We start from the raw sequence: 20,507 nt of genomic DNA on the forward strand, positions 1-20,507 counted from the left end.
TTTCAGGTTTGTCCCGCATCCACGCGCTTAGGAATTCTTTTCTCGCTTCTGTCATTGTTCCCATGGTTACCTCCACATGAAATGCCTGCCTCTCCTCTTCTACTCTGCTTATCTCAATCCTACACACCTGACCGGGCTCAGTATAAGCTTTATCTCCCCACAAAACCTCACAAAGTCTGACACAGCCCCACCTCAGTGTGATCCAGTCTCTGAACTTACATCCCAAAGCTAGACTCCACCACATTTAGCCCTTAGAGACATCGTCTACGCAAGCAGTTATGCACAACAGCTCCACACCCTCTTCCTTCACTTACTGTGTGGATGTATTATTTCGCCTCCCTGTGCCTCAGTTCTCTCATTGACAAAATGGGAGGTGCAATAACGCCAAACTAAGTGGTCTTGTGGGGATTATCTAAGCATGAGGTTACAAAATCTTGGACGCAGCAAGCAATAAATGGAAACTTTAATGAGCTGATTATTATAACCAGACATATCAGTAGTATTTTCTTTGCTGATCTGTTTTTGTTCAATACTCTATTAGATGTTTGCAAGAGTGAATCAACCCTACTGCTATAAAGCGACATCAGGTTTTTTGGGTCTGTTAAACAATGTCGGGACCTCCAATGGGAAGACTGGTAAGCCTGGGGTCTGCAATCGTTGTCACTTACGCCCAGTTCGTGGGTGAAGATTACCCAAAAAGTGGCATCAGAGCAGTTACACAGCATGCTCTCTGTGCCTTGGGATCTCACAGCATGGCAGCCAGATTCCAAGGGTGCCAAGCGGGTGTCCCCTGACTGGAGGCATCTGGAGAACAAGTTGTTCCAAAAGATGCAGGGGAAAGCTGCCTGACCTTGTCTGACCTTGCCTCAGAAGTCCACTGGCTGCCAGGGAGCCGCTAAGACAGCCCCGATCTAGGGGGTGGGAAATACACTTCACCTCCAGATGACAGAGAAGCACATGACATGGAAGATACTACTGCTGCCCTTATCTTCGGAAGATACAATCTCCCATCGAGTGGCACTGTATAAAATCCATGACTTCGTCACTGCTGAGTGTGGTCCTATATAAACAGTGGTAGATCCCTGCCTGGGTAGTTGCTTTTCCATAAGTAATGACTGAATGAACAGATAAACTATTTCACATTAGTGTCACATTAGTCTTCTTCCCTGAAATGGACTACAAGTTTGTTGAAGGTAGAAACCATACCATGTACTCTTTTTCTACACCAAACCAAGGACAAGAGTTACTGGAATGAAGGTAGATCAATTAAAAAACTGGCAATTATTGCAGGGAACATAAACATAAATCCTGAATTCATTAACTAAAAAACAAGGACATCCAAAACTTCAAGTAAGGAGATGGAAACTCTGTATTTTGGTTACAGCATCCATAAATTTTATAGATTCCTAGGACTATATATTTGAAAAATGATGCAAATGATACCTAAACATGTTATCTCCCCAACAGTAGCGCTACTTCTCTCAATATAAACTAATTAAAGATGAATAACTGCAATTACTGCCTTTTTAATCCTTTTCTACTCGTGTTAAATTTGTGTCACCTTGTAGTATTTAGATCGTGTTCTGTTTGCTATGATTCAGATTCTGAGTCATCAAAATGTTTGAAATAGGTCTGAAAATAGCCTGCATTAATTCTCTGGATTGCTGTTTAGAAGAGATATACAAGGGAAGCATTTTATAATTTTAAAGGAAAACTCACTGTGTTGCCAAAAGCATCCTGGGAAGTTGCTTCTCAGGCACAAAGTATGTTAAAATAATGTGGCAGGAGCAAAGGAGATGATAAGAAAGATGCTTTAGTTACATGGGGGGAAAAAAAAAGGGAAAATAGTTAGTTCTACAGCGAAAGGAGCAGTCTTCAATGCATTTATCAAGAGCAGCTTAGAGGACCTTCTTAGTCTTCCGCATCATGACCTCAAGAAAAATGAAAGTGGTCTACCAGCAAGGAGAACAACAAAGATGGAGAAAAAACAGCGTCTTTGGAGGCGGTCACAAAGGACTAGTGATCCCACGGTAAGAGACACAGCGGCCAGCGTGCTCTGGGCCGCAACAACAGGTGTCCTGGGACCAGAAGAGAAACAGCATCGCTGACTCACATTACTCAGGTGCCACTACCTGTGAAGAGCCGGAACCATTCACACACCATCTCTCCATCTGCCTTCCCCTTTCAAGCTTCTGCTAGATGACGGGAGGAAAAACACTGTCACTCACTCAGAGGGTCTGTCTGATAGCTGTAATTAAAGCCCTCTAATCGCCACAAACCCAGTGTGTGGGAACTTGGATGAAAATATACAAAATGAAAGCACAAGGCCTCCTTTACACAGGGAAAGGTGAAAGGCAGGCTTTCAATTGCAGGGACTGGGCAGCCTTCGGTCTGCAGGTGTGAGGAGTGAAAGGCGGCTCAGGGCTTCGGGCCCCAGCCCTTCACAAAGGCGAAGGCACCGGAGGGTGAAGCGGTGCCGGGAAATCGGCAACAGGGCTCGGCCCAGCACAATACAGCAGGGCGGTCATCTGGCCCTGAAAGCGGCTTTCCACAGGCCGCAGCCTGGAGCACCTTTCACGACCAAATGACACGTCCGGTGCAGAAAACCCATTCGCTTTCATTTTTTATTGTTTAAAGTTCCTTTGGAGAGAGACAGAGGTAGAAATTGCTATGCTTCAAAAATATATGAGGCTTCTGCTGTTAGTGTTATTCTACGAGTCTGTCACAGGTAAGCCTCGCTAGAATTTGATATTATGACTATTTTTAATAAAGCAGTAACAACTACAATGAACACTTAACAGCACATCTGATATTTGATATTTGCCAGGCACTGTGCAAACTGCTTCGCGGGGACCGTCTCACTAAAGTCCCAAGGCAGCCCTAAGTGATCTACTATTGTAGCTCCCATTTTACGGGTGAGAAACTGAGCGGTTAGGAAACCAGGCAAGGCCACAGTGAGTCGTAGAGCTGGCGGGACAAAGCCAGCTGGTCAGGTGCCACATCCCACCCTGTTAACAGTTTTATGTTAATAAAGTCAAAGCTGCCTATTTTTGGCGAAGAACTCTCTCACACAGGAATCTTAAAAACCGCCTGAAGCGGCCGAGTCCCAGGCCCTGGGCCTAGACTGCAGGGGTGTGAATTCCACAGGCTGGCGTTTGAGCCGAGACTCCTGTACTGTGACAAGCTCCCCAGGCCAGCTGATGCAGAAGGACTCCTGCAGACGTGTTTGAGAAATGTCATAATTAAGTTTACTTAGTCGATAAAAAATGAAAAAAAACCCTCATGCTTATCAACATAATGTTGTTCTCAATCAATTTGCGTCCCTTTGGTTCCTGTCTATCGATAGAATAACCTTCCCAAGCATGGAAACTGGATTTTAGAAACTGGTTTTAGAAACCGGCTTTAGACACAAATGTTTCTAAAACTGATCATTCCCTCCTGAAGGGGCTCCCTTTTTCTCAATGTGTTTTCAAGTTTTCTGTTTCCATCTCAACGTCTCTCTTGGGTTCTAAGATGCATTTAACAGCTGCTAATCTCTTCTTTACGAAGAAACCAGGAAGAAACAACAGGGATGACAAGCTCTGAGAGAGAGGACAGTGAGGCTGAGTGACTGCTGGCAGCAGCCGCCAGTTCACATGGTCAGGGCATGTGGCCCATTTAAAAGTGCCACCGCGAATCCCACGTTCCAGTGTTTTCTTGTAAATATGAAGTTTAAAGGGGCCTAATACTTACTGATCATTCAAAGCAGCTCTCCTTTATTATCAATGCAAAAGTAGAAAACCCAATTAGAAGCAAGAAACGAAGAAAGAAATGATTATATGATTATGCCATTCTCCTCTGCTAATGTGTCATTGGTGTGACTTGCACTTAAATGCCATAGGGCCCATCAGGTCAAATACTCCCACTTGCACTTGTTACTTGCCAGGATCTTATTAAGCATTTTAAAAATAATGCGCTGGAGCGGAAATAATAGCATAAGGTAACTCTGTATTCATTTCCCAGACAATGACCAAATAAAATATATTTCAGCATAATTAAGTTTCTTGGAATAGGATCCTATGACTCACAGAACTTTTAAGAAGAGGAAAAAATAAAAATTATATCATGCCAAATTTTTCTAAGTAACATCATTCAAACATTGTTGTCACTGAAACCGTAACACCAATGAAATGAGAAATAATTTGCAGAAAGGAAAATTCCCCATGAGAAAAAAAAAAAAGTACAAAATCACCCAGAAAAGCAAGAAAATAATAATCATGGGCTGTATTTGTCGAGCATTTATTATGTGCCAGGTCCTTGTCCAAGTGTATGGGAGACACATGAAAAATAAGAATACAAACCACGAAAACAAGACTTTTAGGAAGGGTCTTTCACCCCCTGCCACCCATGAGATGCCAAAGATAGGATTTGCATTAGAAATAAATTTCACTCCACTTTGGAATAAAAATATGTCTTTGGCACCGTCATCTTTCTGCCAAAAAGCACTATCTCATTCACTCATGTTGGATCTTCAACACAGGGAAATGCAAACAGCGGATTGTGACAAATGCATCAAAATCCACAAGCTGCCTCAGAGCAGCCACCATTTCTTGTGCATGCCATACGCAGGTGAATGCCAGAAGGTGATGCACTGCTTCCTCACCTGACTGTCCCTACACTGGTAATTACATTCCAGGAGCAAAGTGAGGCTGGAGGGACTGCACGCCTTCATTATCCATTAACAGCATGCTACATTAACCTTTGAATATTTACCTTGATGCCAATTAAATATTTGTGATGGTAGCATCAATAAGGAAGAAACTCTTGGCCAAGGTCTCATTTGCCCTTGGTTTCTCTGCAATTCTTTACAAGTAACATCCTGAATTTTTAACACATCAACCCACACAGAATGCACTAGATCAAACCATCTTTAAAACAAGCAAATGCTGCCGATCCATTACCTCAACAGGCCACAGGACTAGTTCAGGCAAACACCCACCACTGACAAGCCAATGCCTTGGGCATTTGACTTTCTTGAAAAAAGGCATTAGTTAGCATTTAGATGGATGATGAGGCAGCAGACAGTGAAGTCTGAACCTGGCAAAGGCATCCAGTAATCTCTGGAGTGTGTAAGCCTTCATGACTGGCTGACCAGATCGCAGACAAAAACGACTCACAACGCAAGATAAAGAAAAAAAAATCCAAACAGTTTCAGCAGTTTTACCAAACCAAGACTGCAAGGGGCTCGGGCCAGTGCTCACACATGCCGCATGTGACTTTCCCTTTAAAAATTACAAGGCTGCATCGAGGTAGAATTGACTTGCCTTTCCTCTCTCTGTTACTGTTTTTTCTAAGTCATTTAAAATATTCCTTCTCATTAGAGCCATACATTTCTCTGCACTCTTTTGCTAGACAGTGTAAATAAAAAGTCCGTGTGGGATAACTGAGGAATACTGTCGGTGTTCAGAGAACATAGATGGTTCTGGAATGGATTAATTATAGGCTTCAGGCTTTATGAAAAGGTAGAAATCGAGCCGTGGCTGGTAAGGCGTGTAGACTTTGGGTGGCTGGAATAAAGGCAGGAACAAAATCTCCCTGGGAAGTGACCTTAAAAGAAAGTACCCGGGAAAGTCTGAAGGAGAGCTATCAGATGAGAAGGTGTGTGGTAAGAAACTGATCGGGGACAGACATAAAGGGGTTGAGGACTCTTAAAAAGCATTATGACCAGGAAGGTGTGACTGAGCGTGCAAGTCCGGTAACTATACGGAGATGAGTCCCCTGCACATTTTCTCAATGTTGATCTTTTTTAAAAGCAAGTCAGAAAAGGCCACAGAGAACTCTGTTGGAATCGAAACGTCCCGTATCTTGTTTTGGATGGGGGGTTACATAGCTGAGTGCAACTGTCAAAACTCAGTCTGAACACTTAAGATCTGTCCATTTAACAGTATGAATTTGATTTCTGTTATTGTGTTAACTTGGTTTTGTTTTTAAAATAAAATGAAAACATAGAAGGCAAAGTCAGATATTCTCTCCTTTAAAGTCCTCTGGGATCTCCCTGCTGCAGTTAAACAGAATGTACACCCCGGCTCTTCAACGTGGCTGCTGAAGCCTTACAGGACCTTCCCGAACCTCCCACTGTGCCTTCCTCTGAAGTCAGTCTTCACGGGGCCACTCTTCCCAGCCCAATCTTCCTCCTCTGTGTGCCGTTCACCAGGAGAGCCCTGCCTACATCAGTCTTGGTGCCCAGAGTTCGCTGTGCCTCCTGGAATGCTGTCGGCCCACCACCCTGCTCCTCAGCAAAGAGGCCCATGCTTTCTTTCCATAAAATGGCATTCTTAAATTACCACCTCATCACTTTATTTCTACCCGAAAATTTCTCAATCTATATTAATCTTGCATATTCATGTTATTCCTTATTTATCATCTGTCTCTTCCACTAAAAAGTAAGCTCTATGATTGAAGAGAGGTAGACATTTCCACAGGGTGCAACGCAAGACCTGGCATACAATAGGTGCTCCATAAATAGTTGTTTGTGAATTAATGTACATAATGTACCTTTTCTAACTAGGTACCTCTATTGCACTACAAGTCCCTCCAGGGTAGGGACCACGTTTCTGCTACCAAACGCAGTAACTGACATATATTGAAAGCCCACAAAATATTTGTTGAATTTATAAATATGCTTAAATTTAAATATAACTTGCTTTTGTCAGTACACGCCCAAGACTATCTCCTTTGGCAAGGAAATGTCTCTGCTCCTAAGAAATACAGTGACTTCTATAATTTTAAGTCGCAGAAGCTGAGGTTTACAAGAACTTTCCTATGTCGATTAGATTTGGCTTCCTAACTCAAAGGGATAAGAAAATCAACTGGCAGTAAATCCACCCAGGTCACCTCCAGGTGACCCAACCACGCAGCAACAACGCTTGATCAAACCACGGCAAAAGTGATCAATCTTAGAGGAGGATTTTGTGATTCACTCTCAGTGGGCTATATAAAATATCAAAAAATCAGTGTTACATTTTAGATAGTGGCAAGTGATGCAGCTTCCTGTTTTGTTTCTGTCATAAGTACTGTGAAGACCAATATAAAAAAAATCTATTGATTCACATAACATGAGTAAATCTCCTTTTACTAAGTGCAAGAAACCAGATCCCACATCCCCCAAAATGGTATGTACTGAATGACTCCATTCACATACAATTCTTGAAAATCCAAACTTATCTACAGGGACAGTAAGCAAAACAGTGGTTTCCTGGGAATGGAGGTGCAGAGTCCGAAGGGGAACGGGGAAATTTTGAAAGTTTTAACGGAATTGATTCTGGTGATGGCTTCACAGAAATATACATATGTCAAACTCAGCAAACTGCATGCATGAAAGTGGTGTCGCTTATTGCACACCAATTATACCTCAGTGAAGCTGAAATGTATACAGATAAAATAGAAAGTCTCCACTTAGGATGACTTTTAAAACTTTAAATAGGCCAGCGAGTGAGCAGCATCATGTGCCACCAGCCTGCTGTGGTGCGTGACTCCCTCCCAGCCATGTGTTCACGCTCATTCACCCTCTGGAGCCCAGCTCAGGCATCCCTACCCCTACCGTTAGAAAGCTGTTGAGGGCATTTCTCATAATCCACCGGTCAGTGTGCAACCCTTTAGCTGTGCTCTCTGAGAACCACTGCTGAAAGACAGCACAGCACTCTGATGACTCCTAAAGGCAAGGATGACAAAAATCAAGTTTCATTCCAAGCCTTCACCAAATATCGCGAGCAATGGCAGTAAAAGGGAGGTACTCTCAGGAAGCTTTTGTGTGTGTGTGCATGTGGTATCGGTACCCTCTTCCCACACGCTAGAACATGAAGGAGTCCACCGGTCCTTCCTTCCTACATCTGGCCGCTAAGCCAAGGCGCAGAGTGGAGGAGCTGGGCACTGATTGGCACCAGGAAAGTCTTTTCTGTTTGTTTCTTCATCTATAAAAAGGGAACAACGGCACTCACTCAACAGAACTGCTGTGGGAATTCAGGGGGGACGATTCACAGAAAATGCTTAGCATAACCACCGGCACAACCAGGATCTCATAAACCTTAGTTGCATGTATATATTAGAATATGTGATATTAGTCACATTTTTAGAAAATGCACTGATAATATAATCCAAAACTAAAGTAGGTGTCAGAAAACTTTTTCTGGAAAGGGCCAGAGAGTAAATATCTTTGGCTTTGTGGTCCAGACCGACCCTGCTGTTGAAGTGTTAAAGCAGCCCCAGACCATATGTAAACCAGTGGTGTGCTATGTTCCAAAACAAAAAACAAAAAAAACAACAAAAAAAAAAACAACTCATTTTTGGACACTGAAATTTTAATTTTATACGATTTTCACATGTTGCCAAGTATCTTTCTGATTTTGATTTTTTTCTAGTCATTTAAAATTGTAAAAATAATTCTTAGCTCACAGACCATGAAACAAAAGGCAGTGGATCGATCAGTTTGGCCCACAAGCCATAGCTTCCCAACTCCTTACGCAGAGAAAGAGATCAGTCCTCGACGTGGCCCTCATTTGAGACAAATATTCATTTCAAGGCCTCCACCTGAGGTTAACAGTTTGCTGCTTGACAGTTTGGTAGATCTGATCAACAAAGCCATTCCTGTAACTATGAGATCCTCCAGAGTGTGTTATAAATGCCACATCAAGTGCCAAGATTTTCTTTACGCTGAATTTTTTAAACTTTCGATAAAAAGTCACTAACAGCAATACAAGTATATTTCTACTTGGTTGGTAGAAAAATTTTTTCTACTCTCATTTTATTAGAGGCATCGTGAAAGGAAATTAACAGGTTGTCACCTTAACAGCAAGAAATTATGCAGACAAAAGCTGTAATTTATAAAAGATAAGGTCTTTTATTCATTTACAGTCATAAGAATTTACTAGAAATATCTGTATTTATAGACTTTTTAAAAATACTCAAAAATTATAAAATATCGCTACACTAAAAATATTTGCTTAACTATGCCTATGTTTTTATTCCAAGATCTCATCCAATTTCTAGCCAACAATGCTTTATTTGTAGAATGTACCAAACTATGTATACCTACAGTTTGATGTAAAATAAATGTCATCGTGAGTTTAAACACATGTTTTAGTCCCTCTAGCTCTTATATATAAAAAAGAGCAAAATTCTTATTCAAATGCCTACTAAAATTGATAATTTAACATCCATTGTATTTTCCTTGATAGTTACTCATGCCTCTGTAAATTTTATAAACATCCCAATTCTGAAATTAGACTCAGCATTTTTTACACTTCCCATTTGTGATCATCCCCCCTTTAGGAACCTGAAATAGGTTTATGGGGCCAATAACAACAATGAATTATTCCACATCTGAGTCATATTTTCCGATTCAAAAAAAAAATCACAAAAACCTGTTTCTATGTGCTTGGTTTGTCCTTCTGTTATTACTCATTTAACAGTAGTTTCGCACATAGCCAGGCATGTGCCAAACACAGGGCCAATAATAAAAAATACTGACTTAATGCAATTTGCTTCCTTGGCTGCTGGGAAAGCAGAAAGCACTGAAAAACTGTTTTGTGTTTACTAGTGAAGCTATTGTAGAGGGCGATTCGGGTTTCATTATAAGGGGCCTGCAAACAGTTTTAGCACAAATGCCAATATACATTTTAAAATTGAGTGCAATTTTAAATATTTTTCACTCAAATGGTTTTGCCGAATCTACAACTCAAATAAGAGGTATATTGTGTTTTAACACTAGCAACAACCTTTATACTATTTGTTGCATTGATCTCCATTGTGAATGCTTCATACCATTCTACTTTCATGAAATGTAATGGGCAAATATATTCCCTGGAATTCCAAGGTATGATTAGTTACTAAGCAATCAGAAAAATCACAGCAAGGCATACTTCTGAAAGAAATTAGAAAGAGTAAAGATCAGTTCTCTATTTGTGTTACATAGCAAATCACACAATACCTCATCGATGGTACTGTATATATTAGCTAACCACCATGGGCTAGCTGGGAGCTCTTACATCAATGAAAAGATCTTTGTCAATTGCTGTATGCCTCATTATCTCACTAAGATTTCTTGGCAACAATTAACAGTCACCCAATTCATAGAAATTGCCTTTATTATTTTTGAAGCAGCTACTTTCTTTGGCTTTAATGACTAAGAGAATAGAGACAGATGTCTCTGTTGCTAGGGAGACTGAATTTTTAAAAAAAAGAGAAAACCTTTGAGACGAAGTAAATAAGCAACTACCATCTTTTTTTAAAAGGAGAATTCTGTTAGTTTTGAATTAACTATTTGTTTTAAGAACAAACCAGCAGTAGCTCCACTTTTTAAAGGAAATACACTAGAATGGCTTATTACTGTTCCTCTCTGACAGTAGTAAGTCATTAAAAAAAAAGAAAAGAAAAGAAAAATAAGCCCACCTGTGCACTCAGTATCAATTGAAGCTGATTATCAGGAACTGGTACTTTCTTTGTACTGGTACCTCCATTCAACGGCATTACCTTTTTCTAGAACCTGTCAATCCTCTATCACTACAGAGGGAGCAGCGCCTCCCCGGGGTCAGAGACACCCAGCCTTTGCGGACAAGCTTTGCCTGCTGACGTCGCGGAGCTCGTCCACTCTCCTCCCCTGGCTCCAGTGTTACCTGCAGCCTGTTGGCCAGCACTCTGGGCTCTGGAAACCAGTAAAGTGATCCAAGCCAAGAACAGGGTGGCAATGAACCTAAATCAAACAATCTTTTTCCTTTGAAATCTCTCCCTAGCTCATCCCTTTTCTTCTCTTTAATTCCGGATGCCCTGTACAATACACCCAATGCCCTTGCTTGGACATGCACACCCTGCTCACCCCTCCCACTCCTTATGGGGGTGTGCTATAAGGGGAAGGGTATTGTCAAATGAAAAGAAAAAACATCCGGTTTCCAATGAAATCACACATAATAAAAGCAACAGCAATCCACCTAAAGCCTTTGAAAGAGCCCCTAAGCTCCTCCGGCATCTACACAAAATCACCCAAACATCTTTCTTACCTGTTCTAGTTAAACCATTCCCGGGCCTCAGCATGGAATCTAAGTATAAACGAAACACTGAATAGGCGTTTTCTTTCTCGTTTGTTTGTTTTTTGCCTGTTTTGCCTCTGTGGCCTGAGACCTGAGCGTCCTTCCTTTGGGAAAGTATACTGCAAGGTCCCAATAATGGACTTAAAAAGTTTACAAAGTTATAACTTGAACACTTTGTGTACCTTTTATTGAAATCCTAATCGGGTGAGGTGCAGTGAGTATCATCAAGGCCGCGCCGGATGAGGCTGGGTCCAAATCAAGCACTTGGGCAAATCCGGCAGCTTCGGAACCCAGCCTCTGGGCTCAGCCCCCATTTCAGCCATTTCCTGGAGGTGGGACTTCAGTCAATTGCTTGACTTCTCTAATTCTCAGTTTTGCTGATGGTAAACTGTGCATATTAATCACCTCATAAGTTTTCTGTGAGAGTTAAAATGACATAATGTATATGAGTATTTGGTCCAATGCCCAGCGTTAAGTAGGCGCTCAGTATGATAGGCGTTATCGTCATTATTATTATTATTAGCCGCTGCTTAGTTTTCTGAGACTATTAATTGAAAATTAAGATATAGCTTTCAAAGTTTCTTCTGGAATTAGGGATGCTGTCGGCTCTCGCAGCAGTTCTGATCAAATAAGAGACATGTGCACTAGACACCAAGTGTGGTCTATTTCCAAGTACTGTTTTCAGTTTGGATGATTTCATTATATCATGAGACTGAATTAATTTTCATCATGGCTTCCTCATCCCAGTCAAACTACTCTCTACTCTCAGCATGACTTGCTCAAGCCCCCGGAGAGCGGTTGCTTCCTTTACAAACACCATCCTCCCGGCCTCTAATCAAAAGCCACCCTCTTGTCATTTGAAGTCTACTCGGCACTGTACCTTGGCTACTGAGATTTCCTAGAGATCTTCAGCTCCCTTACATTACTGCCTTGTAGCAGAGTTCTAAGCTCCATGTACCTCACACAGGACATTCCTGTTTTTTGGGCACCGATGGTAGAAATGCATGTTACTATTTTAGCTACCAGAAAAATACAACAATGAACAATTCAGAGAAAGCCTCTGCTCTCTTGGTCCCGACCTCTTAGAGGAAGGAGCTTAAAAAATGAAAGTATAAACCAGTAAACAAATTGGTTTCAATTAGTAAGATGGAAAGGAGAAAAAAAAAAAAGTTCATTTGAGAGGTACTGAAAGAGTGTAGATAGTCAGAAAGATGGTGCCTCGGTTACAGCCACCCTCGGGACACACTACACAACCCCGGAAGGCGCTGCTCTTGCAAAGTCCAAAGAGATGACACGTGAACTGGGAAGTAAACGGCACAGAAGGGATGGCCACGCAAAGATCTAGGTAGAAAGCACTTCTGTGAAAGAGACAGGATAGAGCAAAGATTCTAAACAAGGAAATGAACTTTGAAAGAACAGAACACAGAACAGCTGACTGCAGTACCTGTGCCTGCAGCAGACGCCTGGAGGTGGGGTAGGATGGGGAGGTGCTACAGTTCCAGGCCTGATGGTCTAATACCTACACAGCTTTTGCAAAATAGGGATATTTGCACCCCAGTCTAGACCAATTAAATCACAATCACTAAAGCTGGCATTCAGGCTCTGTGTGTGTTTAAAGTCTCCTAGATGGTATTAAAGTGCAGCCAGTATTAAAAGCCACGGATAAAGAGCTTCATAGTCCCTGATAAGGAGTTATGATCAGTCTGTTGTTTTTTTCATTAATGCTCCTGGTTACTTTTTAGTGTCTTATCTCCCTATTTAAAGTTTGTGTTACAAGCATGTCTGATAATTGTATCTTTGCAAAATGCCAACTAGAGCACTCTGCATGCAATAGATGTACAATGCGAGGCTGTGATTGTCTTCCATGTGCCTAAATCTGCTTAGAGTGCACTAGAGAAACAGGCTCATTCTTCCAGGCATATTCCCAATGACGTTCTAAAAAATAAACAAACAGGTGCGTGCAAACTCCAGCACTTCGCAGCTGGCTCGCTCGCATTTCCTTCAGGGAAAGGAAGTACTGGCAACGAATTCTCCAAGGCATTTGAGAAAAGGAGACAAAGGAAGGTGCTTTTGATTTTTGGTTACGAGAAGAGCAACACCAGGACTTTTGGGGCCATTTGGGAGAGGGGCAATACTCCCAAATCCTGTTGAACGTTTGCCAGGATAGTCATCTTGCCAGGATCCCAGTGACTTCTCTAAAGAGGAAATCATTGTTTCCCCAAATTTGAAAGTCAGAAATCAAAGGTGCAGAGAAAAAAACACTAGCTGATGAAGGTCACAGGAAAAGCAAGAGGGGGACAGATCGTGGGCAAACAAACTGTGGTGTTTAAAAATGACTGCTGGCACATGTTGAGTTCCAAAGAGTCATTCCAGGATCGTTTGAGGGGGGTCTCGCTGTGACATCTGTCACCACAATGGCATCCAGGGGTGGTTTTGATAAAGCTCTGCTTCTGAGGCTCAGTTTAAGAGAAGGCCCTTCCCAGCTGGAAGAGAATCACTCTTCAGTTGTGACTGACAGGAGTTGCCAGAAATGCAGAGACGCTTCTGGGGGACCAAGGGTGGGCACAGGGAAGTTTTCAGGTGTTCACATGGAAAAAGACACGCAGGTTATGATTGTTACAATAGCTTTATTAGCTCTGCGTTTCCTGCACTCACAACCATAAACCTACTTTCGTCCGCCCCTGCATTATACATGGCAACTCTCTAAATCTATAATCACTCAAGGAACGTATTGATCAGATCTTCTAAAAAAAAAAGAAAGTACCCCTTTTTTATTACATGAGACTCATCGACACACCATCACCTACAACTTTTTAAATGTTAAGGGCCCTTGTAAATAATTTGCCTGACTCAAATGTGATAGAATTATTTATTATCAAATTGATCAATTCTAGATGATGAACTTCAAATTGCTCTTTTGTGTCCTTAAAGGCGACCTTAAGTGATAAAGACATTTCCTTGACCTTGGAGTGACTCCAGGAGACAATTTGTAGGCAAGACACAGCAGCATTCAAGAAAAGCTCAACCTTAATTTGAATGTGCTCTGAAGAGGGGGCAGTTGTCACCATGGTGATTTTATTTTTTTTCCTACGCTGAGCTCAAAATGAAAGGCGAGGAATTTTCAAATCAAGGAGGCTGAACCAGGTGAATCAAAAGTCTGGATATAATTTTTAGCCATTATGAGAAATATGGAACTTAGTTCGAAGTTTGGAGCTGGAATTTGGGATCGTATACTCAATCAAGACAATGGTCACCAGAGAGCCCGAGAGAATGCCCCTCTTGTCAAAATATATGTCACATCAGCTTGGGTTCTGATACTGACGCAACAGATCAAAGAAACTTGGGTCTCTCATTTTATATTAAGCATAATGGTGCCTTGCAGTGAAATAATTGCTATTTCAGTGCTAGGTCCAGTTTAGTCAGGAGATGGAATCCGAGGGAAAAAATTCAGATAAGGCTGGCTGATTAACAGAGGTTGAGTCTGGAGTCTCCCATGGGGTGCTGTGGGAATTAAATGAGATAATGTATGTTGAGTCCTTAGCAGAGCTGGACCATGACAAAACGCAGTCTCCATGTGTTAGCTATTACTAAGTTGCAGAATTTATTATTATTGTTGTTGCTATTAAACATTTGGCCTCAAATATATCTACATTTTTGATGATTCTCAATCTGTTTTGTGTACACGAAGAACTAAAATGGCATTCTGAAGCGATGGCACTGCACAGCGCTCATGGGTAGAGGCAAAATCTTGGATATCGTGTAGGTACCCCTTCGAAACATCATTCAGCAGAGGCAGGGGAGTTTTGTCTGACAAAGTAGTCTGAACTTAAAACCACTGCTCAGTAACTCTGGGAAAGTGTGATGTGGCATCTTATTACAAAATAGTTTTTCTTATACCTTATAGGATAATTTTTCTTATACCCGTTTCTTATACCTGAATTAGAAAGCACACCAAAAGCAGAATTATCCTATAAATGGCTGATTTCGCATGTCCTCGCCTAAATCGATGACCTTCCACATGAGATTTATGGAAAGAGGAAGCTCGACAGGGATAGACTAGAACCTTCACCTAACTTTTCTGAAGGGATTTCCCTGGACAACCTCAAACTGAAACACGTGTGCACGTGCGCAGGGCCGAATTCTTTGCCTCGTGCATTGTTGTGCTGTGAGCCCTGTGGAGACAGCAGGGTCACTGTGCCAGCGCCTAATCTCCCTGCCCTCCCCACCTGACGGACATGCTTTTCTGGCCCCCTGCTGGCAACCATGGAGACTCCTGGCGATTAACGCTGATTTGTTCCCTTACGAAAACTCAGTGGTCAGTAACACTTCCTCCTCTGAAACCCCTAATAGTAGTCCTAATAGGAGTGACATCTACCTGCACTTCGGGCCTCTTGAATCGATTCATTATCTCAATTTCTGCTGCAGATGTTCCATGGGACATTGGCAGATCTCTAAAAACACTTTCATAGTGACAGTGCTGACATCAGTAAAGATCACAACTGTTACACCAATTCCATCAAAGTTCTATAAAATCACACAAGTATAAAAGGAACGCAGTGAAGAACCCTCAGTGGGCAGAATTGATTGATTGATTGATTCATTCATTCATTCATTCATTCATTCAGAAAATACTTATTGAGCAACTCTTATGCCCTAAGCAGTTGGTTAGACCCAGGGGACTTAGTAAGAAGGAAGGCGGACACACTGGCTGCCCTCCAGGAGCTTAGATTCACACGGAGGGAAGCCTGCATCAAACTGGCTTTTCCAACAACATTAGTGCCAGGTAGGGACTGGAAATTTTGGCGGGGGTGGGCAGGGGACACTTTGTAAAGTATAGTATGGTTATCTAACCGCTATGCTGTAACTTGAAACCAACACAAAATAATATTGAATGTAAACTGTAAATGAAAAATAAAGTTAAATAAATAAGATTTCCTTCTTTAATTTAAATCACAAAGAAAGCCCACCACTGAGAGCCTTCCCCTGAATGCTCTGGTTTAGAGAAGAGATTTCCCAACGAGAAGGGAGGAGAGGTTCCACAGAGCAGGGCCACCTCACGATGCCTTCCCATGGTTTCTCGGTTCTGCCAGGAAATGAGAAAAAGAAGAGCTTTACCAACCTTGTGTTCCACTAATTCTCTATGCACACGCTCCATTCTGGTCCCAGTGGCTCCTCTCTGGAGTTTGCTCACTCCATTTTCTTTCTTTTTTCCCAGCTTCCTCTAGTGCACTACTTCCTAACTGTATTTCAGTCGTTACCTTCCCAAAGGCCTCCATCTCGTACCATCAGCATCGCTTCTAAATATTTTTATTTATCTTGATAAATGCACGTTTCTTAAACACCCTTTTAGAGGCTAATTATAAAAGCAGTTACATGGTAAAAATGTTAATTATAAAAAGTATCGTTTGCTATGACTAGATGGAAGCTGCAAAAATAAGTTATATTTTTAAAACATTTTCTAATTTTAAACTAGATGGTGTTGGCCAGTGAAAGCTCTGAGTCCAAGCATGCCGTCTTTACTCTAATACAGAGAAATTGTCAAATTTAAGAGTGTTGTTAAAGTCATATTAGATTAAATTGAACACTCCTCTTGAGGTAATGAATGTATGAGAGAAATCTGAAATGAGAATAATTTCCTCACTGTTGCGTTTCACTGAGCTATTACTCACTTAAATGTCTTCCTGTTGCACTGGTGATAGTCAGTTTGCTTTTTTGGTAACAATGCTATAGTAACCATAAGGTGAACGATGCTGTTACTACTGCTGATGATAACAGTAATACTAATAATTAAAATAAAAACAATAAGAGAGTCTTACTACATGCCCAGACCTGTTTTCAGCACTCTTCTTAAGAGCCTATGAGAAAAGCACTTTTATACATGGAAACTTACAGCCCTAAAATGTCTGATAATGTGTTCAAGCTCATAGAGCTATCAAGTTCAAAAGCAGGCAGTAATCAAACCTCTGCTCTAAGTCAGACAGACGTTGTTTCCAGCTTTGTCATTCACCTTACAATGCTGGGCAAGCCACTTTTAACACCGCTTTGTGGAAGAAACCAAAAATTTGATAGGTGACAAATTAAATAAACAGTATATGCCTGCATAAGGACTCAGTGAGGAGGAAGAGGAGACACAGAGGGGGGAGGAAGGCGAAATGGTATTTGAACCCTTCTGCTGCCATCCATTAGCTATTTAACCCTGGGAAGGCTGGATAATATCTGAGTCCCACTTCCTTCATCTGTAACATGAGCATCGATTATTGCGTAACATTGTGGTAACTGGTTTGAAATGGTCGCAGTGAGATGACAGCACAGTGGTGGGTATGCAGTAGGGGCTCAATAAGCCATCGTGTTATTCATTATTCGGCGGGATGCTCATCAAATCCCTGGCCATCATTCATGGCGCGCCCTGTGCCATCCGGTCCCTGACACTGTCCCTCATGCCTTCTGCCCCCAGTGATCACAGCAATGATAACTCTTTCCTCTGGATTTCTATCACTTCGTTCATTTTTTTCTTTAAAGATCCAACTTGTTCTTCCAATGTAATTGAACCTTTTAGAAAAAACGACAAAATTCTTTCTACCACATATGATTTAACACACCGTAGTCTTTAAAAAGCACACAAAGAACATTTAGTGAATTCGCTTTTTAAATGAATAATTATACAAAATGAGAAAGGTTATGTCAGCGGGACCGAAGGTGGTGAATTCTGATCTAAGTAATAGTGGGGAAGATGTAGCATCTTTGGTTTTCTGAGAATAATTTTTCCTCTTTGTGGTGGCTGTCCACAGTACTCGGTGTGAACAGCACCCTCTTCCGCTGGAGGATATTAACTCCTCATCAAAAAAGGACATTCACACCTTTTGATAAAGAGATGGTTTAACATCCAAGACAAGCTTCTCAATTCACCCAAAAGAATGTTACATGCTAATACCTGCACACTTATCTTCTCCCTTCTTTTCTAACTTTAAAAGTTACATAAAATTATGTTAGAAAAATACAGAAAAAATTAAATAAAAAATACGAATGACCCATTATCTTCCCAGAAATAACCACTATTAACCTGGTATGTCTCTCTCCCCTTTTTCTTAATGATCTTTAGTACATTTTAAAAATAAATATATTAGGTTCAGCCTACATATGCATTTTTTAAAAATCAATATTTTCATCTTGTACATTCTTTAAGGAGATACCATTTTCAGGGCTATGTAGTATTTCAACATTTTGATGTCAGTATTTAATCAAACTCTTGCTGGTAGACAATTAGGTTGTTTTCAAAATGTCCTTATTTTAAATGGCTCATTAGCTAAAATCCTTCCTGATACATCTTTCTGCTCAACGATGATTCTGAGTATGAAAATGATAAATGAAACAGGTTCAAAAGTTATCAGCCTTTTAACATGTTAATGCTATTCACTCTCATAGACAGTGACTGTTGACCCTTCACACCATGCATTGACCAATACCAAGGACAATAATTTTTTACAAAAATCTTTGATAATTTGCCCAGAAGGCCAATGCTGGTAACTTACACTTGACAGGCTTTGAAAAACATGCTGCGAAACCTCAGCATAGAATACCAGCCCTCTGGACACTCTGTCTTCTGCTCAACTTATAAGAATGACTTCCAAGTGAAAGGCGCCGCATGTATGGAAAATAACCAGTGTCTAATTAATTAAACAAAGAGACCGGTAGACCTCTCTGGCGCCAATGCTGGCGCAGCTTGCCTAAGCAAACCAAATTCTAAGCCTGTAAGTGCCTCCAGGTTACAAATTCAAAAAGCTAAGGACTGTCCGTCACAGTCAACAAGGCTTTAAGCTATGGCCACTCAAATAATTTCCTGACTTTATCTGCTTCTGCCTTTTCTCACAAAAGCGCCTCCCAGAGCTGCTGAGGGTGGCGCGCTCCCAACCGCTTTGGGTCTGGTGCAGCCTCAGTAGGACTGACGTTTGCTCCAATGAGCTCTTAACACGTGTAAAGCGCCTCCGTGAATCTTCTGCCGGAGCTGACGGCAGAAGAGGAAGCCGAAGGAGCTCCGAGCAGCCAGACACAGGTACCTGTAGCGCCCCTCGGGCCGCGGCTATGGCAGGGCCACTGTGGGTCACAGCTCGCGTCCTCGCAGACCCTGGTCCTGGAGCCACAGCCTTTTCAGCAAGGAGCCGCTTTCCGACTTCACTTAAGCATTCGCTCCTCCGGGCTGAGCGGAGTCCAACGCAGTTCATCTGGGCCCCACGTAAATACCCGACCCATCCAGGGTCCAGCCAGGTCCGACCTAGAAACCGGACCCGGGGTTGAACTGAGTTCCACTTAGAAAATGAACCCTAGCCCAGGATTGAACTCGGTCCGGTTTATAAGCCAGACCGGTCCTGGACGGGACCGCGTTGCGCGTGAGGCCTCAGGTGAATGAAACTTTGTTTTAAGGCCGAACAAGCAGGTGAGGCTTCCCAAAGGTAATCAGGGGTTACCATGGCCCCCTGGAGAAGTTCGAACCGCCTTGGATAAGCTCAGCCAGTTCCGTGCCCTCCGCCAGCGTCTCACTGTAAAGGGTACAAGGGGAAATTACCGTCCCCACCCGCTACGGGCCCCTACACCCCGGCTCCCCCGCCATGAGCACCACGAGACCCGCTGGGGCACGCCCCCCGCCCCGCGCACTCCCTCCAACGCCCACAGATGTGTTCCTGGGGAAACGGGCAGAAGCTGGCAAAGGGTGAGAATTCCTACCCAAGTCAGGGCACCCAGACCTCTGTCTGTGGTGCCTGGTAGAGAGAGGAAGGTGAATTTTCAAGTTGTCCCTTCCTTTCCAAATTCAGAGCGGCAGGGAGAAAACCTTGACGATCAATCCTTTCTCTCGCAGGGATAGTTATCTGCTCCTTGTTTATCTCATTTTGTGTCCTGATGACGTGATTTGGCAACCATCAGTTTGAGGGCTCCCAAAATATTGCCGGATAGAAATGTGGGTGGCACCCCATTTGCAGCTGAGGGTCCTGCTAAGTGTTGCCAGCTTTCAGGGAAATTGTCTTTCTTCTTGTTATCTTTGGGGGTGGCTCTGGATCTTGGGAAGGTAGGGTCTTTTGCACCCTCGTTGGGAACCCGGCGTGTGCCAATGGGGTTGTTCAGTACTGCCGAAAATGTTTACTGTTTGTCCTGGTTGAAACCTGACAAGGTATTCAAAAGGGTGGTGTTGTTGTTTTGGTCATTTTTTTTTGTTGTTATTGTTGTTGTTTTTTGTTTTCTGTGTCAAATTTATGGTCAAAATTTGCCAAATCGGAAGGTGATATTCAGAGCCTGATAGGAACTATTTTTTTTATGCTTTCTCCTCACAGTTTAAATGATACTATGAACCCAGAGGCAAAGGAAAACATTATGAAGGCACCGTGGAAGGACTTAAACATTCTAAAGAAACATAGCTCTAAATCTAGAATATAAGAATCTTATGACTTCCATTTTAGA

This window comes from Pteronotus mesoamericanus, unplaced genomic scaffold (genome assembly GCF_021234165.1).
Source record: "Pteronotus mesoamericanus isolate MK-2021 breed Mesoamerican mustached bat unplaced genomic scaffold, CSHL_Meso_final contig_2, whole genome shotgun sequence".
In the NCBI taxonomy this organism is placed as follows: Eukaryota; Metazoa; Chordata; class Mammalia; order Chiroptera; family Mormoopidae; genus Pteronotus; species Pteronotus mesoamericanus.